This window comes from Cynocephalus volans, chromosome 2 (assembly GCF_027409185.1).
Source record: "Cynocephalus volans isolate mCynVol1 chromosome 2, mCynVol1.pri, whole genome shotgun sequence".
In the NCBI taxonomy this organism is placed as follows: Eukaryota; Metazoa; Chordata; class Mammalia; order Dermoptera; family Cynocephalidae; genus Cynocephalus; species Cynocephalus volans.
Genome location: NC_084461.1, coordinates 17,080,516 through 17,107,546, shown reverse-complemented (window position 1 = coordinate 17,107,546; position 27,031 = coordinate 17,080,516). Strand labels below are relative to the sequence as shown.

The window sequence follows — 27,031 nt, the reverse complement described above, 5'->3', positions numbered from 1 at the left end:
TCTCATAACCTCATTTTTACAATATCACAGTCTCTAACTCACATAAATAATTCACTCTTGTAGAACTCTCAATTTCACTTTAACAAAGTATGAAGCTATCGCAATCTTATACCCCCTTCTCAGGCTCCTCTCTGTTCGTAATCCCTTAGTCCCTTCACATAATCACACATGTTAGAAGCTCACATGATCTCCCTTTATCCATAGGTGACATAACCATTTATAATCCTTCCATTTTCTCTTCAGCTCTCACTAAATTACTCAGATCCGCACAGTCCCTTATATAAACTAAAAAGCTATTATATAACTGCTTATATTTAAATACCACATGACATGCAGTTCACATAACACATGGAAGATGAAATACCTGTACATACACAAATGCTGTGAGTCACCCAAACACATCACACTCATGCTACCTACATGTACAATGACAATCTGACCCCCATACTGACTACGATATTTTCAAAATACATAGTAGATATACAGACATGTATATACACCAGACTCTACTCACCAAACATGAAACTCTAATTCTATGTAACGCATATGCCACATGTACTAAACATCACCATCTCCACATGACAATAACACACCAGACACTCTACAGCAACCTAAAAGGCAAACTGGATGTATTTTGAGAAGTAAAAGTTTGGTTATAGACTTAATCAAGGTTTTTAAACAGAGGATGAAACTTACTGTGCTTATGAGTTATTTGATCAGGAACTAGAATTTGCCTATTTATTTGCTAATGCTTGTGAATTCAAAGTTACGGGCCTTTCCCTTGGAAATATAAATAGGAAGTAAACAATAAAATGAAATTTTCATATGAAAATTACATCCATGGTACATACAGGTAGAGTTGATTCAAAAAATACACAGAGTAGGAAAAAAACAACTGCTCAAACTACTCTGAATATACTCATAATTGGGAAGGTTCCAAGATAGGCTTGAATGAAGTGAGTAGAGATTTAAAAAAAAAAAAAACTTAGTCCGGGGCCCTGTGTGGGCAGAGAACACTAAGAAAGGTGACACCACTGGCCAAGCCAAATGGTAGCTGTGCCAGTTAAGAAGTGAGCACCTGAGAAAAGAGCTGTAACCAATGTTGGGAGGTACATTCTGGAGCTGCCCCAGAGATCCCAATGGAGTCTTCTGCTCAAGCTCAGAAGTAATGAGTTACCACAAGGCACAGGTCCTGCAGAGCTCTAGCAACAGAGGCCAAAATAGCAGATATCTGTGGAAGAGGATACTGCAGGCAAGAAATGAAAGCCAGTGGGGTTTTTTTCTCTGCAAATTCCATTTGAGAAAGCGGCAGGACTTTCATAAGATAATCTCAGGTGACAAACTGAAGCATTTTACCTACAACGTACAACAAAATTATTCTTTGTGTAATAACATATAATATGTGCACCTTCCCATGTGCTGGACAAGACTGTGAGCCTCTGATTCACTGCACAGAACAAATGCACCACTCATGGGTGATCCAGCCCACCCAGACACATCATTCCAACAAATATTTTTGTATACCTAGATTTTAGAACTTTGAACAGTAACTAGACTATAACCTTCATGTGTGTTATTGTACATGGTACTTCTTGAATGTTTATTGAATGCAAAAAAGTACCACATATCTGATTTTCCCTCTCCTTCCCAGGAATCATAGACTCAGATGAAAACACTCCACAGCCTGGACCCTCTGGGTTGACCCAGGCCCACAGCCAGACAGCAGAGGATTCAGACTCAAAATACTTATCCTCTGCCTCTTTTGAAGACAAGCTTGATCAAAATGGTATGCAGGTAGAGATGGGAAGCCAAGAAGGAATCATGTAGAAAGGGGACAGAGTAATGACCTAGAATTGGCGCTAAGCTCCTTTGCTCAGCAACCCCTTCTCTCAAGGACTGCCTAGGGTCTCTTTTTCCAATCAATGGGCAGATATGTACCATGTACTCTTTCTCCTTTGGAAAAGGCTCCTAAATGATATGGACAGGAAGATTAGAAAGCCAAGTGAAATGGGAAGCATATTTCCAAAAGGGGAGTCTGGAGCAAGTATGTGAAGTCTTCATTTGAACACCTCTAGCATCATGACTGTTTACTAGGAAACCCTCAAAAAATTTTTATCTTTGCTTCTATATATCTAACTATCTAGCTACCATCCAACTATATTTATATCTGCACCTCTCTCTATATATACCTTTCTGTCAGTGCAGATACCAGTATAAATAAATAGATACACATATATAATTCTTCATAAACTTGCACTTCATATCCCTTATTTGCATAATTTCCCATGGAGAAAATTAAGACAATAATAATAACAGCTAAACTTTAGTTACTGCATATTGTATTTTAGGCAAGGTTCATGGTTTCCAGTATTGTGTACACATCTCCAAAAATATCACATACAAGATATCCAATCCCACTGACATCCACCACACACACATTTTTAATAACTGTTATTCACTTATATTTTGGAATTTTGAATGGGAAAGTCACTTAAATTTCTGTGAAAGCAAGTCCCATGGGCAGTAATGATGCCCTACACAATATATCCACTCAACATATCTTTTTATGAATGTACAAAGGCCCCAGATTATCCATATCTCAATGTTGTTTTCTGCTTTTTAAATTTTATTCCCCAGAATTCTGTAAGTCTCAAGAGAATGCTCCTGAGATAAGTGTGGTGGTCCCAGCCCAGGATCAGGAAGCAGAAGAAAATTCCTCTGCTTCTGAATATTTCTCCTGGTTCTCGGCAAGCAAGCTCATTCTTGTTGATGAGGATGGTAAGGGAGATGCAAAGGTAGGATCTGGGCTTGGGCAAGAGATGCCCTGAGCTGCTCAGCCCAACTCCTACTTCACTTTCCCATTAAAAACAGGAAAGGGCTTTGGGGCAGTGGGACTAGAACTGAAGCCTCTGAGGAGGGACAAATACAGAGGGGATGTACCTTCAAGAATAAGACAAAGGTCCTCAGCACAAACTTCCCACGTGTGAACATTGGGACAGCTGTGGGTGAGGCAGCAGACAGGGCTGACAAGTGCACGGGAACTCAATCAGAACCTTCTGCCTCAGATTGGCACAGACTCAAGCTCACACACACACTCACACACACTTCTTCATACCAAGTATGGCCCCATTTCTCCTTCCCTTTTACTTATTCTGTCAAATACACATCCCTTCACTCTCCATCTTTCTCATTCTCTAGTAGAGTTACAGAGGTACACCCTCAGCTCCTCGTTCCTGCTCCAATCATTCTCACACTCACCCCTCTATGCACTAATCCTATAATTACTTCACATTCCCTGACAACCTGTTTTAACTCCCCCATGCTAGACCAGGCTCTAGGAAGCCCATATGCCCTGAAGAGAAAGCACTTTCATGTAGCGCTTCTCACCCATGTCACTCTATCCACAAGGCCCTCAGCCCTTCACAGAGCAGTACGTCCTGACAGGAACATGTGCCACTCCTGCACTTGTCCACATGTACTGTCACACCCCATGACACTTACACACGCTCATCACCATCCCCTCTTACCAGCACTGGAAAAACTCCCAGATATGTTCCAGAACACACACACAACCCCATGAGACACACCACACACTCGTTCTCTACATAGGGGCAGAGTTCACACCTCAAATAGCACATGGCACATGCAGAATTCTGAGATCGATGCAAGCGCTTCTGTTCCCCATGTCCCCGCATGGGATATTCTCATGGCCATCTTAAGTGCTGCAGATTTCACACATACTTATTGAAGTTTTCTTATGTTGGAAATTTTATTTCCTAGGAATCTATCGATTACGTCAAGATGTCTCCTGCACTGGACCTGCTGAGATGTCTCGACCCCAGGATTCGGAGCAAAGGGAGACTTACTCCTCCTTACCACATACCTCTGTTCATTCACACTTAACCAATATGCCCTTTAGGTCCTCAGAACATAAGGAAAAGAAAAGGGCCATGAAAATTTACTACATGCGTGTCCCAATGAAAAGGGGTGTGGCTGTCTTGTCAGATACAGAGGAAGGAATGGAGCCCCCACAAAAGAAGACAAGTGTAGAAGAAATGACCTTTCCTGATAATGTCAGTACAAAAGCCACCATCTCTGACATGTCTATACAGGAACTCTTAACTGACAGTGAGTGCAGTGTGGACAGCAAAGCCCAAGAGGAAAGGGAGGAGGAGGCTGACAGCCCAGCAGAGCCTGCAGCTCCAGAGGAGAGTTCCAGGGCCAGGACACCAGAGATGCTGGACAGTGGCTTCAAATGCATGGCTTGCTGCTGGGTCTACCCCAGTTTGGAGGTCCTGCAGATGCACAGGGGAGACAGTACAAAAGCCACCATCTCTGACATGTCTATACAGGAACTCTTAACTGACAGTGAGTGCAGCGTGGACAGCAAAGCCCAAGAGGAAAGGGAGGAGGAGTCTGACAGCCCAGCAGAGCCTCCAGCTCCAGAGGAGAGTTCCAGGGCCAGGACACCGGAGATGCTGAACAGTGGTTTCAAATGCATGGCCTGCTGCCGGGTATACCCCAGTTTGGAGGTCCTGCAGATGCACGTGGAGCAAGGGGTCCACGAGGGCTTTAGCTGCCGCACTTTCCATTCTGCCTTAGACTGGCTAAAGAACAAAAGGAATGGGAAAGGGAAGAAGAATGGAATCAAGATGACAACATCTGTATGTAACAGGAAAGAACACTTTGATGAGGAAACATCCTCATCCACATCAACAGACTGATTGCAGCCCCTAAAAGAGGTGAAGCAGACCAGACTACTGAGCGAGGTTCATCTTCCCTAAGCAGCCATATTCCCCACTTTGCTTCCACATACCTACCTCCCACCACACCACCAATAAGATTAGAGAACCCCTTTTAACAATATCCACGCTCCCCCCAGAAGGAAGGACAATATGACAGACCACACCACGCAGAAGAGCAAACTGTTCTCTTACAAACTAAAGAACAATGAAGACCAGTGTTTCATCTTTCCCGCTAGAGTTGAGAAAGGGAGACTGACTGAAAACAAAAACTGCCATGGACTGTGCTATAGAAGAAGTTAAGGCCCCAGGAATTGGAAAGAGCCTCAAAATACTTGGGATCCAGGGTCCTGAAAAAGTTGGGATCAGTAGCAGGGAAACTGACCAGAGATACCTCCCAAGGTTCAATAATCACTGTGGTGAAGAATTTCCTTCAGAGGAATATACACAAGGATGTGAAACACTTGACTGATGACAATGTAAGGACAATGGGTCTTATCCATGCCTTACGATGGGAAAGGAGCAAAGACCTGTGTAGCAGTTAAGCAGAGCAGAGGAGGCTGGAACCACCATTACTGGATAAAAGACTCACAGACCCTCCAGGTTTATTCCCTGCCTGAATCCCTTCCAAGAGGCACAGGACAAGGCAGAGACAAGCCTCTGTCCCAAGGAAGGGTTGACATGCAGGCCAATCATGGTCCTGCCCTTTCCCTTGAAGTGACTGAAATATTGCTGTCAATTTCATAATTTTCCTGCTTAGGAGAAGATTGCTGAATAGTTTCAAATGAGTCGACAAGGAGTGGAATTCTTTTTTTTTTCCCCCCTTCGGAAAAAATTTCCATGGTATACTAAGAACCAGGAGTGAAGGCTGTTTCCTCATAGGTGTCAAGTATTACTGGGGAAGGAGAGAAATAGGGGCTACTCTTCTGTCATGGACCATTGTTGGCAAATTTTGACATGATTTGCTTCTTGGAGGATCCCCGTGTTCTTTTAAGAAATTTCACAATTCTCAGATCTTATTATTTCTTTTGGTTACAGCCTCAAATGTCTTGTTCTAAGTGATAGCAGAGAGGAGTTAAACATAGACAAAGCTGTAGAGTTTGTAAAGCATGGTTTATACTATAGTAAATGAAAGTATATCTTGTTTAGGGGTGCCACTGTGTCCCTGCACCATCTTTCTTTTTCTTTCCTGCCTTTGGAAAAAGAAAGCTGCCAGAGGGAGGAATTTTTTGCCCCCCTTCAAGACCCAGGCTATTTCCCACATGATGACTTTCATCCTCCTGGGTCTTGCTCATCTTCCATGTCCTAGGAAAGCAACACTTGCTGTTCACTGCTGTCCAGTCCACTTTGAATTCAGGCCAGTGGTGGAAACAGCCATGCCTGCTGATGAGTCTGCCCTACAGCCTGGTGTTTGCTATGGCTTCAGAGGTCTCTTTGCTTCTATATGACACCCAGCAGCCTTTCCCTTTCAGTTATGTGTCTAATATACACTACCACATCCTGAGTGATATTTCATGGCCCAATGACAGGGCCTTCCTGGCCATTTCATCCATGGATGGCTATTGTTCATTTGTGACATTTGAGAAAGATGAACTTGGAATTCCTTTGAAAAAGAGGCCAGTTTTGAGCATGAGAACTCCTGAAAAAGCAAAGAAAACAAAGAGTCAGATGCGCCAATGGTCTTTGCTGGTACCCAGACCAGTAGAGGGAAACCCCACCAGCAGAATCCAAGACCCCGGCAGTCCCTGCACAACCCCTCCTCCAGCCAGACAAACTCCAGCCCCAGTAGCAATCAAAGACAATCACTCCTTGTATCAAAAACTCCTTGACAGGGCCAACAGAGGAGAAGACCCTATAGCCCAGTAGTCAAACCACAAAAGCCCACCCATCCTGCAGGGTTAATCTGAACACGTCACAAGCAAAACAATGCCCAGAGAATAAACTTAATACCCTTAAAGACAGATACTTCACAAAATTCTGTACCACTCAGCATAATTCCAAGGTAAAAATTCAGTCAGAGATGTCTGGAGACCCGCAGGGCAGTCCTCCAGAGCTGATACAGCCCAGACTTGGTATAAACAGTGGAAGTGCCCAAAGTCTAGACCCTTGATGGGACCTCAACATCTTCTTGAAGGCCCGCCAGGTCTGGGAGCCCCCCATGAGCAGGGCGAGAGCTGAGGCCGAAGGCAGATGCCCAAGGCCAGTGGCATTCCACACAGCAGAACAGACATTGTAAATTGTTTGCGTAACAGAAGATACACATGTACTGACTTTTCTCCAGAAATATGTATACTCTTGTATTCAGTATCCATCTTAACTTGGGATGTGAACATTTTAATAAACTAAATCTTCTTTCTGATGAGTTTCTGAAACTGGAGCAGTTCAACATTACCTAGTGTGAAAATCAGTAAATCCTCCCTCGAACTACTCATGAAAGTACAGACACTATATGGGTGGATTCCTTTGAAAGTTAGGATTAGAAACCCCATTTAGGGGTACTTTATCTAAATTGGAGTTTGGAATTTGAAGAAAAAATATATCGTGGGTATTATTGGAAAATTTCACTAAAGTACTGTTTAAAAATAGGTTTGCCCTTGATGTATGAAGAACTTAAATGAATACACATGCACGCTCCGGTACATTGATAACGTCCCTTCACAACCAAACAAGCTCTTGTGGGATATCTTGCTGTGTCTTCAAACCCACTGAAAATGTAAACACCTAATGAGATTTAAATGTTATTAGCAGGTCATATTGTCTCAATAAAAAGCCTGTGAAAAGAAGTTTAATTTCCTTTTATGTGACTAAGTTACCCTCAATAGCAGAGTCGAAATAGGCATCTAACTTTTTTTGCAGAAAAGTAATATGAATGTAATAAAATCTAGTCAGAAATGCAGACCTCACCTTTAAGGCACAGAGATGCCTTTCACCAGCAGCCACTAGAATAATGGCACCTGAGCATATATCATTGGTCACATAGTCATACCAGAAAGGAATTTCTTTGTTAAGCCCCTTCTGAAATTTCTAAAGAATAACATAACACAAAGTACAAGAATATACAATTTTCTATCAATGTATATAATGTATATAACCCCACTTTACTAAAATATACTTGAGCATTTTTCTCATATAATGAAGTTTATGATCGTTAAAATAGATTTTATTACTGAATGAACTCATATCCTCTTTATTTCAAAGTCACAAAAAAGATGAATATTTAGATGAACTGAAAGACTTAACTTTCTCCACACTTAAGCAAACAAAGTTTTTCAGATAACAAACACCTCAGTTGTTCTTGGATGAATGTTACCATGGTAATTTAGGTAATAGTAACAAGTGACAGAACATTACCTTAGCAATCAAGAATTGATTGCTTATTCCAGGAAATAGATAGGAAAAGGCAAACAACAGGCTCTCACCTGTTTTCTTCCTTTATCCTTTTAGCATTGTCATTCTTACACTAGATAAAGGCAGGACTCTGTTTCTTCTTCATGATAGCTTTACAAATTGCTGTAATGTTTCTCAAAGTGAGTGCAATGGAAGTAAAATTTTGAAATTACTAAAAAAAAAAAATAGTGCAGTCTCCACCTCACCCTTACCCTCACCCAAAAGCACAGCTGTTCCATTTAGAAAAGAGGAAAGACTGAATACCAATTTAGGAAGAAAGAAATGTAATTTAAAGAATTTTCTGACACAGTAGAAGGGGCAGAAAGATTGGTGAAATGTTAGAATGGAAAGAGGAAAGTCAGGAATGGTAAAAAGGTCACCTCCCAATGTTTCTGCGTCTCTCATACCCACATTTCATAGGGTGTAGTTTAATCATGCAGAAGTGTATGAAGAAACCAGCAATACTATTGGTTCACTTTATAGGGGTAGACAGGACTGGGGATCGGGAGTTAGAAGCAGGGATTGCAAGTCTTTCAAGATCTCAATTAGCTCTCTGCTCCATTCAGCAGCAGGATGTGTGAGCGATTTTGCATGATTTTAGCAAAGAGAGATGTATAGGTCAATTATCAAAGTTAATTCAGTTTATCTATTGATATTACAAATAATGCTTTTTCATAAACAAACGTGCATATGTTGTCTCATATTTGTAAATGTGTATTTTCAGATCATTGTCCTAGAAGTTCAAACACATAAGTTCATCTCTAACTTTATTTGATATGACCAATTTACCCTGTTCAGAGGTTGTACTGTTAAGAATTTCTGCCAGTAATATCTGAAAGAACTTATTTTCCCCAGTCTCACCAGTGAGTACTTTGTCAAACTATTGGATTTTTGCCAGTCATATATGTAAGATATGACACATCTATAATTTTAATTCATTTTACTATTTTCACTTCTTAAGGGTCATTTGCATGTCCTTATCTTATGAACTATACATATCTTTTGCCCAATTTCCTCTGAAGATTCTTCCCAATTTTTAAGAATATCTATCTACACTGTATATATAGGAAATTTTCTTAAGATTTGTTCCTTGACTGTTAATTTTGATTAGGGTTATTTTATTCTAAACAGAATTGTTTCAATTTTACAGACCTAACAAAGCCAAACTTTTTATTTTACTGCTTCTGGATTTTGATTCATAATTAGAAAGGTTTCTGTGCTACTTGGTTTTAAAGAAATATATCTATTTTTTTCAAGGCTTCTGTTTTTTTCATTTTTTTACATTAAAGCACGTAGTGGTCTGAGGTGTTGATCCAATTTTATCTTTTATTCCAAGCAATTCCCCAGTTACCCTGATTTCACTTATTTAAATGTCCATCTTTTCATCAGTGATTTGCCACTTTCCCAGAATTGATTTGCCATCCTTACCATATGCTAAATTCCACATGTACTTAGGCCTAAAGCTAGATTTTTATTTTATTCTATTAATATCTTGCTCTCTCCCTCTCTTTCCTCTGTGCATGCTATTACAACACTGTCTTAAATATAAAGGCTTTGCAATATGTTTTAGTATCTCATAGGCTCAGACCCTTCTCACTGTTCTCCCCGGTTCTTCGGGGTTTCTTGGCTATTCTTGCTTGTCAATATCTCCACATGAACTTTAGAATCAGCTTATTTAGTTACAGGAAAACCAAAAAACAAACTCAAACAAAAAAATTCATTGGCATTTTAATTGAGTTTGCATAACATTTGTTTTATTTGGGGGAACATTGGGGTCTTTATTATACCATATCTATCATTAAAAAGCATTTTGTCATTTGTTAAGTGTACTTTTGAATCTTTCAAGAGTATTTTAAATTATACCCTAAATGTTTATGTTTCTTGTTAGGGTTAGTTTTAGTCATTTTTTCCCAAGTATTGTAAATGGAATTCCTTCTATTATGTCTTCTTGTATCTAATATGTTTAGGTATAAAGTCTGCTGATTTGGGGGAGGGGGGAGGGAGAACAGTGATTATAACAAAACCACATGTTTAAAATATGGTTCTTTTGGACTTTCTTATTTCACCCTTTTTCTCTTTTTCAAAAGTGCATTGTGGACAGCCAGCTACTTTTCCCTTAAGGAATACTTGCTCTTTCGACTAGACATTATGGCAATATTGAATTGTTGTAGCATGGAAGAAGTGGAAAACATATTTTAGTTTTCTTGTCCATAAAATCTTCTCTCTCTCTCTCTCTTTTTTTCTCAAGCCACTGTAATTGCTTGTCTTATCACCTTTGAAAAACTTGGCTTTTTCTGAAAATATTTAATGTCCTGAAGTAAAGTAACTCACACATGAACTCCTCATTTTTGACCACATCAATAGTTATCCTCAATTGAATGTTCCCAGAAGTATTATTTATTTCCTCAATTGGACCAAGTAGATTTTCTGCAAACCTTCTTGAGTAGAAATCGGATATATGTCAACTGCTGAGGTTTGGTGTTTTACTCATTCATGAGGCTGCACCTCAGTTTCCAGGTTCCTGCTGTTTATTGGAAGAATGGATCACATCAAGTTATTCACTGTAGGTATTATCTTGCTCTTTATGGTAAAGGATTCTAGACTGACAGGTTTTCTGTCTCAGTACTTTAAAGATACCACTCCACTGTGTTCTGCCTTGCATTGCATTGTTGCCTATAAGAAAAGTGCTTTCATTCTTATAGTTATTCCTCTGTACATGTCACATGTTTTCTTCTAGCCATGATTTTTCTGTTTAGCAGTAGCCATAAGCAATTTGATTATAATGTGCCTTGACGTAGTTGTTTTTATGTTACTTGTAACTGGGGTACACTTAGTTTCTTATATTCACATATTATAGACTTTAGCAATTTTAGAAATTTTTAGCCACTATTTCTTCAAATAGGTTTTGTCTTCCTATCTCACTTTCCCCTTAGTTAAGAACTCCTTTTACACGTTTTTGGTTCCTTGATATTATTTATGTATTTATGTATTTGGTCTTTTTTCTTTGTGCATTTCATTTTAGGTTGTGTCTATTGCTACATTTTCAAGTTCACTAATCTTTTCTTCTACTATCTCTAATCTGCTGTTAATCCTATTAGGTATTTTTTTAGTTTTTATCTCTTGACGTATGATAATTTTGAGGGGTTTTTTTTACAGATATCTTCTATGTTTCTATTTCAACATATTCAACATTTAAAAAATTTTTTGAATACATGGAATACAATGATGGTAACTATTTTAATATCTTTGTATACTGATTTTATTATCTTTGTGGCTCATTTCTGGATCAATATCAGTATGAATTGTATTTTGTTTCTTCTGTACATGCTGTTAAATTTTGTTTGGATGCCAAGCATTGTAAATTTTATTTTATTGTATGCTAGATTTTAAAATTATTATACATATTATAGAGCTTTTTTCTGGGATATGATCAAGTTACCTGAAAATATTTTGATTCTTTTGGTTTAGCTTTTAAAATTTGTTGTTAAGGTGTGACCAAAGCCGTGTTTGTTCTAGGGTTCTAGGGTTATATTCCCTCCTCCTTCTATTTAAGTAAGACAATTCTTAGTGCTCTCATGAATGTGTACTGATTTATGAGTGTATTAGTCCATTTTGTGTTGCTATAACAGAGATACCTGAGACTGGGTAATTTATAAAGAACAGATATTTATTTGGCTTATGATTCTGGGACAGCTACATCTGGCACAGGCTTCTTCTACTCATGGTGGAAAGTGGCAGGCAGCTGGTAGGTAGCAGATCACATGGAGAGAGGAAGCGAGAGAGAGAGAGAGAGAGAGAGAGAGAAGGTGCCAGGGTCCTCCTATAAACAACCAGCTCTGGCAGGAACTAATAGAGCAAGAACTCACTCATTACTCTCCCTCCCCCAGGGAGAGCATTAGTCCATTCATGACTCAAACAGCTTCCAGCACTGTCACATTGGGAATCAGATTTCCACGAGTTTTGCGGAGACAACATATCCAAACTTTATTACAACTACAACATATCTCACCCTGTACTGTTCAAATGAGACATGCCAGTGTGAACAAAACAGGCAAAAGTTTTCATGTCATGGAGCTTGCATTCACCAGTATTATCACTGGGGATACATCTCAGAAGTTAAAATTTCCCTGAAGACATGGCTGTGATAGGCAGTAGGTTCCATTGAGCCATCCCTGCCCCATCACCCACCATCATTCAAAATATAATCCTGGGGCAACCTACCTCAGAATCACTTGGGACACCTTAAGAATATCAAAATCAGATTCTTTTAAGAAAAAGCCTAGAAATCTGCATTTCTAACAAACATCCCAGCCGCTTCTTCAACAGAGAGTAAAATATTTGAAGCCATAGTAATATGCAAACCTTGTGACCATAACCAAAATTGGTGACTTGAATGAAAGCTGCATTCTTCCCCTTCTAACACTGTGTATTCAGAAAGAAACAGTTGCAGTCTGATGGTACTGATGATTTCCAGAACATGTATTGAAAAATTAGATAGAATGTGATTAACAGCATGTTTTAATGCTCTAAAAAAATTAAAGGAGACATGCCCAAAATGAAATTGCTCAAGGGATTTTAAGATAATAGCAGAGAAAACTATAGATAGAACAATGTTCACAAAGTGACTAATTGTGGAAATACTAATATTAATATAATAAGAAAATCGCTTATACATCAGAGCATAGAAGAGGAACTAAGATTCTATCCATAATTGAATAAAAGCCCCAAAACACTGTATAATATCCTTAACAAAAATATGCATGCCCTACTTTAAGAATCAACTAAGCTTTACTGAAGTAAATAAGAAAGGATTTGAATAAATGAAGATAATTATGGTGCTACTTATTAGGAGGATTGAATATAATAAACCTCCCTAATTTAATTTATAACTTCCAAACAAATATCAACTTTAGTAAGAGTCTAATAAAAATCAACATGCTAATTCTTAATTTTACGTTGAAGAGACTATGTCCAAGAATGTAGAAGGATATCCTCTGCTAGATCAAAACATACTATAACATTTAATAAAATAGATTGGAGTTTGCCCTGGGCTAGAATGTTTTCTCTTGTTCTGTTTGTTAGACTCCATTTGGGTTCCCTGAGATGGTTTAATGTGCAAGTTGTGTATCTTGGAAGGCCCTTGAGATCAACACTTGAGGAAGGTAAGAGATGAAACAGGACTGGACAGAGAGAGTTAAGCTGTGATATAGGCCCAAAAATTGCCCCAGTCCACCCCATGGAGAGTTCTGGATCTGGAATGGCTCTTCGAAGTTGTCCCCCATTTGGCAAACATGGGCTTTCTACTCACAGTAGATGGGCCATTGAATATAGACTCCCCAGACAGGGCATGACCCTGGATGAGGCTGCTCTCTGCAGCTAAGGTACCTTCTGAGGGGCTGACATGTAATTATATCTGCTAACTCTGTGGCTGGGGATGAAAAGTGAAGCAGGGTCTGAAAAACACATCTTACAGTTTCCACAGAACGTTAGTAATATATTTGTCAAAACTCTATTATGTCCTTCCTTCTGTACCAGGAAGCATAAAATCCTTTACCCCCAAAGACAGTTTTATTTAAAACATCTCTCCTTAATGCCTTTAACTTCCTGTGCTTGTAGCTCATGTTTTGCTTTGAAATACTTATACATATGGAAGTACCAGAGAATAAACATAAGGACTCCTCTATGATAATTACCGCAGTCTCAATTTTTAAATTACTTTTTTAAAATTAACAAAATAATGTATGTTCAATGAAGAAACTTGGCAAATGAAACACAAGACAGAAAAGTCATCACACAAAAAAAGTAAAAGTAAAAATCACTTATACTATTAAGTCCATTTTTTATAGACTAGTTTCATTTATTTATCATATTTTTCCTACTTTATTGTCAGGTAACAATATAGGAAAATGTTAGTACATGTCAATAAACAGTTTTACATAAAATGTTTCTTCAACTTATATCCTGCATACCACATAAAGAAGTATGATATATTTAATTAACTTTTTAGTATGAGGAGTTTTTTATTTTCTTACTTTATTATTAAATTAATTTATAAGTAAATAATTGCATATATTTATGTTTGCACACATTTTGATTTATTGCTTTATTTATTAGAAATGAAAGTTCTGTCCTTATTTTTGTTTAAGGGGTGTGCTCAGGCAGTGGTTCATTTCATATCTTAAGAGTAATGCATCTAAAATAGAGTTGTGCCCAACAAATGCTAGTGAGGCTGTTCACAGTCAGGGAGAGCACTAAACAGAAGTGTCATAAACCACAGACCCTTGGCTGTCTACTGCAGACTCCTAGGGCAACAATGCATGAACAGAAAGGCAAATAGTGGGAAAATATAAAGATATCAATGAATTTCAATAAAGATAAATTTAGTAACGACTTTTACAACTTTCTGAAAGATAATTTCTTCAAATTTCTATTTTTCTTTCATCACTTTAAGTAAAACACTGCAAGAAGAAAAAATAAATAGAAAAGTATATCCAGGGATTTTAAGATTGATTGAAGTTTGATGCTGACATTGTAACTAATGCAAATAGCTAACAATATATTAAGTGAATTAAGCCAGGCACAGAAAGAAAAATACCACATGATCGCACTCATATGTAGAATCTACAAAAGTTGATTTTATAGAAAAAGAAAGAAGAACAGTAGTTACCAGAGGCTGAGACCATTGGGGAAAGTGGGTTGGGGAGACACTGGGCAAAGGATAAAAAATTACAGTTAGGTACAAGAAATAAGTTCAAGAGATTTATTGTACCATATAGTAACTACAGTATAGTAATGGCAATATATTGTATTCTTGAAAAAATTGTTGAGAGTGGATGTTAAATGTTTTCGCCACAAAAATAACTATCTGAGGTAATGCATATGTAAATTAGCTATACTTAACCATTTCACAGTATATATATACTTCAAAACACCATATTGTAAACAATAAATACATGTAACTGTATCTGTCAATTTAAAAAAAATTAAATCTGTAAACAAAATTGAATACTAACATTATGTGTAAAGGGTTTTTCTTCCAATAGAATTTTTCATCCATATCTTTGGATAACATGCATATTATTAATGCATGATAATTGTTAGTGTGGTAAAACAGAAGTTTCTTTGTGCAGTTTTAAGTATGTTTATCTTTTGTTCTGCACCAGCATAAATTAAAAAGAAAAAATGTTTACATTTTCTTTCCGTTACAGAAATGCATAATCCAAACTCCTTTTATTTCTGCTATTAATCCTCATATCCATTGTCAGTTAAACAACAGTAGGTCTCCGGTCTTTAACTCTGCCTTACAGATTAGAAATCCAATAGCTCATTCTTTTCGGTTCTACATTTACGGAAGGGAAAGAAAACTATTCAACTTTCCCCAACATTTTAGTACTCTTTACCCTTCTTTCCTCTAAAATGTCACATTTTACCTGATGTTTAATTAAACTAAATATTGCATAGCTCCATAACTCAGATGATCAGAGTACTGATGTAACAGTCCTTCCCAGAGCAGGCATATAAAAATCTGCCAAATATAAATATCTTCATAAAGAAACATGAAACTCCAGGGATAAAATGCACTGGGCTTTATTAACTTTATATGTCAAGGAAAGAAAAATATATAATAGGAGTTTAAAGTCTGTTTTAGCAGGTAACCTGTCAGCTATGTAAATGTTGGTGATTACAGTTAGTGTGTAATCTGTTTGTCTTTATAGAAATAACTGGAGTTAATCAAAATGCAAAAGTGCTACCTTGATGTGACATTGCTAATAAAATGGCACTGTTATTCATTCATAAATTTGGTTGACCACTTCCACATTTTTGGTAACAAGTTGTTGGTAAGTTGTTAGCTAAAACCTAGCCTACAGGAATACTTCCAGAGATGTGTAAAATAACTGCATACAGTTTGATATTGTGGCCTTTAGCAATGATGCAGGAAAATGAAGGCAGCCAGTGTGTCTTGGTATTTCTCCTAGGACACAGAAAACCTCATTAACACTGTGGTTTCACTTTTACTGTGAGTATCATGCAACTTCCCAGGCTTCCACTCTTCACCAGGAATCTAAGGATTGATGCTCATGTTCACTTTGGCTTATTTGAGATAAGATCCAACAAGAAGTGTTGAACCTGAAAATATGATGGGAATAAAGAGTCCTGTGCAGCATTTTTAGTCACCACTCCACTCATTATATTCTTCATGACTATTTTCTGACTTTCTCTTCAGTCCATATATTTACCTAATGTGGGAACATAATTTAGTTTCTCAAAAGCATCGAGCCTGTCATCCATGCTTACCAGTCTCTGGATTTAGTTGCACAGAGTGCAAATGCAAAAAGGGCTTAGTTCTGACTTAGGCTCTTCCATTAACTTGTGTCACTTTGACCAGGTCTCTTAAACCTGTGGCAGCTAGTGGGGACACAGACAAGCAATATAAGTCTCCTGATTCTCTTGCCTGAAGAATACACTAATCAATGCTTATAGTTTTTGTGTTTTCTTTTTGCTTAGCATTTTAATGAAATGGAATAAAAAGGAACACTCTTGGCTTTAAAATATACTGGAAACAATGAATTTTATTTTTGATCCAGTATTTGAGGGCAGCATTTATTACAGCTATCATAAAGCTCCTTGCTTTCATGAGACCACCGGCAAATGGTAATGTGCTCAAGATAAATTAGTATTTTTGCTTTCACCTCTCTAGGATTTAGAAAATTTATCTTTCATATCAGTCTGTTTCCCGGCAGAAAGCAGTGCACTTTAAAGGGGCAACTGACATGAATTTAATGAGAGATTTTTTTAAAAGGTAATGGAAACCAAAGGGGAAGGTTGAATAAGCCTAGGTCTAACACTAGTGGGAAGTTGCTCCTCTCCATGGGTTTGAAGGGGTTGTAGGGGAGAGCCATGAGGCGGTTGTCCAAGATTTGTGGCCTTTGATAGGGTAACACCTCCACTGGCAACTAGCTACCTGAGCACAAAGGAAGCTGAGGGAGTAAGTACCCCAACTGCTTTTTCTTCCCACTCTCTGATCTCTGGCGGGAAACTCATTTTTCAATTATATCCAAAGCTGAAGGGCAAAAGGTCTACTTGTTGCGGTCTATAGGTAAAAACTTCCTGAGACACATATTAAGATAGAGAATGTTGGAAAGGGGACAAATCGGGAATAACATCTGTAAATTGAAAGTTTTAGACCTGAAGATCTCAAAGTTCCTTTCTGCTCTACAATTCTGTCTTTCTCTTATATGCAGCTATTTGCCACATTTTATGTATATTTATGCAGTCACTTACATGGCCTGATATTAGTATAATAATTACAATTTATCATTTTACAATACTTTATTTAAAAGACATTTTGGAATTTTGTTTCTGATTTGCATTTTTCTTTTCAGTATTGATATGTCCTGATGTAAACAGGAGTACCACATGCATATCTTGAACTCTAGGCAAAAGCTAATATGGTAAATTTAAATTTAGGATTTTTCAAACTTTTCATTTATAGCCAGATAATAAACTGAGTATCTGTTTGGTTCTCTCATAGAACTGTGAAAACATGTCTTGTTATTTCCTTTGTTTCTATAAATCTGTAGATTAGAGTAAGGCAGAGCCTGGGTTCAAATTCTGAGAATCCAACAATCTACAAAAATATAGTCAACTTATCTTTGACGATAACCTTAGCAGACATCTCACCAAAGAAAATATACAGATAAAAAATATGCACTCAAAAAGATGCTCCTCATCATATGTCATCAGGAAAATACAAATTAGAATATTAATGAGATACTACCACATACCTATCATAACGTGCAAAATCAGAACACTGACAATACTGAATGCTCGTGAGAATGTGGTGAAACTGGAACTCTCATTTATTACTATTGGGAATCCAAAATGGTACAGCCACTATGGAAGACAGTTTGGCAGTCCCCTACAAACTAAACATGCTCTTATCATACAATGTAGTAATTGTGCCCCTTGTTATTTACCCAAAGGAGTAAAAAACTTGGTTTCACTCAAAAACCTGCACAAGAATGTTTATAGCAACTTTGTTCATGAATGACAAAACTTGAGAGCAACCAAGATGTTCTTCAGTAGGTGGTTGGATAAATAAACTGTGGTCCATCCAGAAAATGGAATACTACCCAGCATACTCTTATGGTTCCTACAATATGACAGTCTGAAAAAAGGCAAAACTATGGAGACAGTAAAAAGATCTGTAATTGCCAGAAGTAAGGGGAAAGGTAGGAATGAATATGTGGAACACAAGAAATTTTAGGGCAGGGAAATTACTCTGTGCGATGCTATAATGATAAACACGTGTCATTGTACATTTGTCATAGCCAGAGAATGTACAACATCGGGAGTGAACCCTAATGTAAACTATGGACTCTGAATGATATCATTGTCAATGTAGGCTCATCAACTGCAACAAATGTACCACTCTGGTGGGGGATGCTGGTAATGGGGGAGGCTGTGCACGTGTGGGGGAAGGGGGCATAGAATAAATCTCTGTACCCACTACTCAATTTTGCTGTGATTCTAAAACTAAAAAGTAAAATCTCTTAAAAAAATCAAAGAAAATTTGTTATACATTTATAGGTGGTCTGGATGTCTGTGGGATTCTTAGTAAAGTGAAAGTTCAATAATATAATTTTACTAATAATAAGATATCTATAGAAGTTACTCTATGCCTCATAATTTATTAAGGTTTAAATACACGGAATCATGAAAACTTCATGGAGTAAATGGTGTTATTTTAATTTCAAAAAGTATTTTTGGATTATAGCATTCAGCATTTTTTCTCTTCATTTTGCTATCTTCTCTTCTTTAAATATATGTATTATCTCTGTTAGGTCTGTTGTTTTTTTCTAATCTTTTATGTCTGTCTAATCATTGCGTTCTTATGATCCATGCATTTTGTAAATATGGTATTGCCCAAACTATATTCCGATTTAGAGTTTTCATGGAGATGTTAATAAGTTTGTTATACAAGGGTACTTCGAAAAGTTCATGAAAAGATTAGTATTATTTTTTAATTCCATTTTTCCATGAACTTTTTGAGGTATCCTCATACACATGAATTTTATCTATACTAGGAAAATTAGAATATTGCATATTTCAATATTTAAAGCTTTTACTAATCTTGTAGTTGAAAATAACTTTTATTTCATTAAACACAAAATCTCAAACTTATTTCACACCCATCACACACATACATGAGCATGTACACATATATGTACTTTCTCTACAATGGGATAACTCACATGGGGTGATGTTACTGTGCATGTATTTTTAGTCTACTCTTTGTGTCACTGATTTGTATAACTTCAATATTGATTTTGTTCTGCTGATTATAATGTTTAACCACTGTGATGATGCTTTTTCTTCCTAATAATTTTATTCATTAGCTAACTCTTTTATATTCAGTTTTCCTATTACCTAATAGTTATTTCATATTTTCTTTAAATATGACGTGGTAGAATGATGCAGATTGTTTTAAATTTCTTTTAATTGCTGGATTAACCCCTCTTCCAAAGCATGTTTAAAATCTATCTTTTGCAAGATTTTTTTCATTTCCTCTTTCTCCTCTTTTGTCCTTTTCTGCTGTTTTTCCCTTTCTAGAAAATTATTCCATAGTTCCCATTTATTTTATTACTCATTTTTGATTAGAAGTCAGAGATAAGGTATTTGTCTGGAAATCATATATATGGACTATTGTTGACAATCTGCCTGTTTTCCTAGATCCTGTTAGAATCTATACCTAAGAACTTTAACAACAGATGCCTGTTGTACAGTCATTGTTCAGACATTCAGCTACCTATGAGGGGAAGAAAGAACTTACGAACATGGTTAATGGTAGTCTGTAAGTGCTTAAACATATTGGAATCTTCAGGCCATTACAAACTAATTATTCTATCAGTTTTAATTAATGCCCTTGCTGACATTATTTCCAATTCAGAAATTCCAGCAAAACCACAATCCAATGAAGACATGGTGGAAATTTTCACTGAAATCTTTATGATTTTTTTCTGTGGGACCTGGATATTAAGCCCCTGTAGAGCTAGGGCTGGGTCTGGAGCCCACAGACCCCTCGAGCCCATTTACAAACCCTTCACACACAGGTCTATGAGCTACGTAGCCAGCAGAAAGGTACATGGAGTCTTGGTTGAAGTAGGAATAGTCTTTATTCAGCAGGCACACACATCTAAAAGTTAGGAAGTACAAAAAGAAAACTCAGAAACTCCACTACTATTGGCAAAGTCCAAAGAAAAACTGAGTGGTTGCCAGAGAGTAAACATGCTCTGTTTTTAGACGTAAGCTCTCTGCCAGCCAGTAGCTGCTTCACAAACTCAAGAACACAATAGTAACAAACTAAAAAGACACATGGATGCATATGCATACTAACTCCACCCACACACAACTTGTTTACAAGAAATGTGCTGCATGACCCCCAACCGGACCTGAGGGAGGGAGCCTGACCAAATTATTCAATTTTCCCCACAGCCCATTAAAAATATGACTATCTGCTACATCATATTTCCCTACATTGTGACTCAGGAATTCTCCCTTCAGAATTATTCAGTTTGTAGTGTTCTGTCTGGCCTTGTTGTGAGACTTTAATATGTTGAAAGACGGCAGTTGTTAGGATTTATTTTCAATGTTAACCTATAGCAACATGTTTAGGAGCTATAACATGTTAGAAATTGACATGTTATAATAGATGTGATTTTGGAAGCAAATGTAACTTTTAAAAATGATCTTTGAACTTTGTTTCCATGTTTAACAATAGTCAATTATTCATGATTATGACAAGCTGTACCAGTCAAGAAAATGCATATTTGCACAAGTCTTAATTATGGTTCTTCCTTAGGCACCAGAGAAAAATTGCATTAACTCTTTGTATTTCTTTTGTTAAACAAATCAGTACTTTTTGGCCATTACTAAAAACTGAGTTAGTTTACAATTACTGAAATATTTTACTTGTAATAAAATGATTTTGCTTTATTATTAAAATAGACTTACCACTAACTTTAAATGACATGGTTTTTTCCCGGCTTCATCAACATATATTCAAACCTTTAACTATCACATAGTAAAACTGTAAATATTTTATTGAATAAATGATGAGTGATTTAAAAAATAAAAACATTTGGTTAAAAATAATAATTTTTGTGTTCTTTTTCTCCAAAATCAAAACCATGAATAACAAAAAATATTGTACAAATGAGACAATGAAGTAAGCATTCAGATTAAGCAGTCTATTAAGATCTAGAAAATGCTTTAAACATTTAAATATGACTTTGTATTTTTTATAAATATATTTTACAATTCACGTTAAATGCCAGATTTGGTGTTTGTTCTCTACAGATGCTTAAAAAAATATGATAGATATAATTATAAATTTATAATTTTGACAATTTAAAGCATTAACCCACAAAAGAATGAATAAATAAGACTGCACATTTTTTCCTGATAATGTTTCCCAAAACAAGTGCAGAAATGCAGCATTTAGTTTAAACTCTGTTTTTTTCCCTTTTATATTTACTACTTTGGTTAATGAGAGATTGATTTTATTTATATTTCTCCAGTGAATTTCCTCTTCTAATTGAGACAATGTTTGAGCTTGTAGAGCTAGGGATAGCGTCCAGTGCTAAAAGACCCCCCCCACCCCAAGCCTGTTCACAAACCCTTCACATGCAGGTCTCTGAGCTAGGTAACTGGCAAAAAGGTCCTTAGAGCCTTGGTTGAAGAAGGAAGAGTTTCTTCGGCGCACACAACACTAATACCTAGGCAGTCCAAAGAGAAACTCATAAATTCAACCGCTACCAGTGAAGTCCAAAGAAAAACTGAAACTGAGCAGCTGCCAGCAGAGTAAACATGCTCTATTTCTAGATTTGAGCTCTGCGGTCAGCTCTGCTTCACAAACTGCAGAGCACAACATAACAATTAACTAAAAAGATACACTGATGCACATGCACACTAACTTCACCCACACACAACTTGTTTACAAGAAATGTTGAGGGAGCCTGAATAAATTATCCTATTTTCCCCACAGAGCTGATGGTACATGAGAAGTTAAAATATCTGAAATTTGCAATAGCTAAAAAAAAAGCATGTAAATGGATTTCCAGTGTAATTAGAGTTACCAAAATTATGATTTTCTCTTTCATCCAATCTACTGCCATGTTTTCTTTTAAATTCTGATTGGCTAAGTAAAATTTGTAATATTGCTTCTCACAGGATGAACAATGACATGTTTCACAGAGGGAGAAAATTGCAATGAAAAAAGTCTGTACTATATTTGCACCCATACAGGAGATAATTACCTAAAAATCATAAAATAGTATCCAGTGAATACAATTTTTTCACAGCAATGATGAAAGGTTTCATCAGGTAAGACCAAAAATCTCCGGTAAAAAACAGACTGCAAACATTAGTAGCAAAAGAAACTATAAAAATAGGACTGCTACATGTAGGTTTTCATAATTCTTGGTGACACCCTTACATATTTCATTTGAACATGAAAATAGCTATTTTGGATATATAAAACATTTTCAGTAAAGTTAATAATGAAAGCAAAGCCTAATTTTTCCAAACCTATAATTTCACTGAACTGATTTGATTTGTGCTATGTACATAGACATAATTGTGAATTTTGTAAAACTGATAGTCAATTAAATACTAATAAGGAAAAAGGTAGAGCATCAAAAAATGTTTCCACCTTTAAAGGAAAAACAAGACTTGGGTCATTAGACTTTAATAGCTTTCAATGTCTTGAGACATTAAAATAATTACCACTTGAAGAAAATGATATAGCAAGCTATGAAAGCTATTCAGGAGTGGCAAAATACTTAGAAATGTTTTACAGATTTAGTCTGGGAGTTTAATGGCTATCTCTGGACAGATGATTAACCTTGATACTGGAATTGCTGTGTGGTGGTTTGCAGGGTATGGATCTTGTCCTAGAAAAGTAGGCACATTCCTTTGGTGCTCTTACCAAATATAGAAATACATAACACTGTATCAACCACTCTCACTCTGTGCATGTTGAAAATAAAGGAAGTCTCAGAAGTGTAATTTTGATTAAATCAATAAATGTGATTTTAAATCCTTGAAAAACCAGTTTCAACTTTCTCCTTTCTTATTTCCAAAGCACAGCTGTGCTGGTTCAGCAAAAATCTGCTATCTGGTATGTCTTTTGGAAAGAAAAAACACTTTGTAGAAAATTCTGTGCCTTCTTTCTTTTGGGATATTGGCAAATTGATTTACAGAAAACTTTAGTAATGCAGTAACTTTGTATAAATTTCTGTGTCTCACTGAAAGTTATACAGCTTTTATACTCATATGTACCCCAAACTCACTGCAACATTCTCTTAGGATACACAATCAGATGCCAGAGGTTAAAAAGGCAGTGAGAATCATCTGGGGTGGTTCTGCACATGGGGCCACACTTTCCCTAAAGGCTCAGTGACAATAGTCATATTGATTAAATGTTGAAATCCTGGTGTATTACTGGCATTTTTGGTAATCCCTTAAGAAATCTTGCATATTTCATGAATGTCTTGTGGTCATGGATAGTTAATTTTTCTCTGCACCATCCCTCCCACTCTCATGGACCGCTTTTCTTTTATAGTTTGCTTCTTTTCCTCTTAAAAATAACTTGCCCAAGATGTTACTCCATCCCTGGGCTATTTTAGCTTAAGCGTGGGTATATCTTCCTCTTTAACTCAGAATATGACTTAGACAAGGCTTTAACATATCGCAGCACTTTATTATTTTTTAAATTTGTATTTATTTTTCCAGGATAATTAGCATATTCAACACAAACAATATAATCATTTTTGTGGCCCTTTATCAAATTCTCGCTAACCCCCCTCCCTTTTCCCCTTTCCCACCTATAGTAGCCTCAGTTCTGTTCTCTCCTTTTGAAAATTCAGAGTATTATTGTGATTCTTTCCTTCCTTTCCTTCCTTCCTTCCTTCCTTCCTTCCTTTTTTAGCTCCCACTTATGAGGACATGCAGTATTTCTCTTTCTGTGCCTGGCTTATTTCACTTAACATAATTTTCTCTAAGTCCATCCATGTTGCTGCAAGTGACAGATTTTCATTCTTTTTTATGGCAGAGTAAATGCCATTGTGTATATGCACCACATTTTCATTATCCAGTCATTTGTCGATGGACATTCAGGTTGCTTCCAACTCTTGGCTATTTAAGTAAAGCTGCAATGAACATGGGAGTGCAGGTATCCCTTCAACATGATGATTTCCATTCCTTTGGGTATACACCCAGCAGTGATACTGCTGGACCATATTGTAGTTCCATCTGTACTTTTATGAGCAATCTCCATACTGTTTTCCATAATGGCTGCACCAATTTACACTCCCACCACAGTGTAGGAGAGTTCCCCTTTCTCCGTGTCCTCACCAGCATTTGTTATTCTCTGTCTTTTTGATACTAACTAGTCTAACCAGGGTGAAATGATATCTCAGTGTGGTCTGATTTGCATTTCCCTGATGCTGAGTGCCATTGAGCATTTTTTCATGTGTCTGAACTGGGAATAGCTAGCTAAAATGCACAAAAACAAATCTTTGAACTGAATGTTATACTTACCAATTGCAAGGTGCTTTACAGGAAGTCTAACCTGGTAAGTTTTCTGTAACCTAAACTTATGAGGCAAGGTTCAGACTACATTCACAATGGGAATGCATTTGAGCATGGTTCCTGGACTTGAGTCTCCATGAAAATTAAAACAATGTTTCACTAACTTCTAATAGAAGGCTTATCCTCCAGCAAACATACTAATAACTTGCAAAGATAAAACTTTGGTTAGAGGGGGAAAAAAGCTTTTTAACTTGAACAAGACATCTAAATAAATAAGAAAGAATAAACAACACTTGTGCCAATCTTGGTTTTTTTCATGGCCTGTGGGAATAGGACTGTGCTGTTCTCTCATATCATGAGAGTACTTTTGGGGCAGCTATTGAGGCAAGACTTAAAACCATAGTGATGGGGTCTGTACCCTGAGGATTGGTATATTGAGGCTCTTGTAAGGAACAGGATAAACTTGACCTGAAGAAAACCAGGAATAGAAATACTCTTCCAGTGATGATAGCAGAGTTGTGGAGCCTGTCATCTTCCTCAGGCTACATCTAAGTTCCAATCCCAGCAGCAAGTGATGAAAGGAACCAGGACTGACTCCTTGGGGCTGATGAGAATAATGCTTTCTCTCCTCTTCATTCACTATATGCACACCTGCAGTTCCCAAACGGAAGCTTGAGGATGAGGGTGAGTTATCCTCTTTAGGAGTTATGTGGCAGACTAACCAATACTTTCAGATACTCACATGACACAATCATTATCAGAACTAAATCTTCTGTACTGTATAAGCAGACCAGAGATTCTTATTCTTTTGCTAATTAAAAGTTGTAATGTGTTAGAGTAGATGGCTTCCACGAGACAAAGAAATAGGATTTCTGAGCCATAAACATTTGAACAAAAATTGAATATTTGCTTTTTTTGTACTCCAAAATGGCAAACAGCATATAGTAGTTCTACAATATTATGAAGCACATATGGATTATTTACTATCTTGAAACTTCCCACTCCAGAAGAATCTATCGGTAATCTTGGTATTATCAAACACACAATGAAGTATCTGGGATTTGCATGTGTATATGTTCTCTTGTGATGAAAACACAATCTTTCCTGAAAGTTATATGCAAATTTCTACCTAGCATGCATCTAGCCTTCAAATTAAAACATGAAAAAAGAGCGTTTAGCAAGAATACTGCTGTACATTCAGTTTAGTAAGAAAATACACTATGTTAACTGGTTCAATTCTTTTATGATTAATTCTAAATATAGTTTACATACTAAAATGGTATTAAGTAGAAAATCACATAAAATTTTCCCCGAAATTATCATGAATAGAAGCAAAATTTGGCAAAACCTGATAGACCTATATTGCTATTACTAAATGTTAAATATCAAAAATTACATAGAATTTTTAACTTTGAAAAATTACAAAGTACAGGAAAGTTCTGCCTTATCTGTGGAAGGGTTAACTATTATCACTATCATTTCATAGATAGATCTGTCTTCTGGAATGTAGGTCACTTAAACCCTAAATTGCAACAGTAAAAATTTTTAAATGTGGTAGTCTAAATCTGTATGTAGCATTATATAATAATCTATTCATGAAATTAAACTTCATTAAATACACATATATATTAGATAATAAATTAGCATTTGATGCTATAAGTAAATTAGCTAATTTGTTAGTTTTTTTGTCATAAATTTGACATTATTATTCAAATAATATAAAACAAAATACTGAATTCACTAGAAAAATTAGAACCTGGGTGGAAAGCTGATTTTGAACTAGAACAATTAATTTAGGGTAGCCTTAAAGGAGGGTCTTGAGTATAAAGAAGAGCACCCACCTTATCAATATTCCTTTCCAAATGAATACACACTTTTTAGTATGCACATTGTGAAATACATAAGTACAAAATTATCATATTCCAGTGATTTTATGATGTGTATTTTTGAGTAATGTTTATGTATTTTTCTGAAATATATTCTTAGGCTGAAGAAATACAGGCTTATATTTTAGTTTCTTTTTAAACAACTAAATGCTACTGGAGAACAAATTTATTTGATATTCCAAAACTCTGAGTTCTTTTTATTTCGATTTACTGGGTAGAATATATTGAAGTCAAATTTTATTCTTGCGGGCCTTCGTAGGAAATCTCACCTATTCTCACAATTTCAATTAAAGATTTTCAATTAAAGACTTACTCTGAGTTAATGTTTGACACCTAAGTGATGCTGGATTAGAATATCTTTCTGTCCTTGAGTTTCAGTTTATCCAAAATTCTGCTAAGTATTGCCATACTAGTGTCCATAAA

The 27,031-nt window shown here is 36.5% G+C and overlaps 1 pseudogene; it reads left to right on the top strand.

The window, feature by feature from the left end:
- Nucleotides 1-6,007: 6,007 nt before the first annotated feature.
- Nucleotides 6,008-6,748, top strand: LOC134370418 (chromatin assembly factor 1 subunit B-like; annotated as a pseudogene).
- The last annotated feature ends 20,283 nt before the right edge of the window (nucleotides 6,749-27,031 follow it).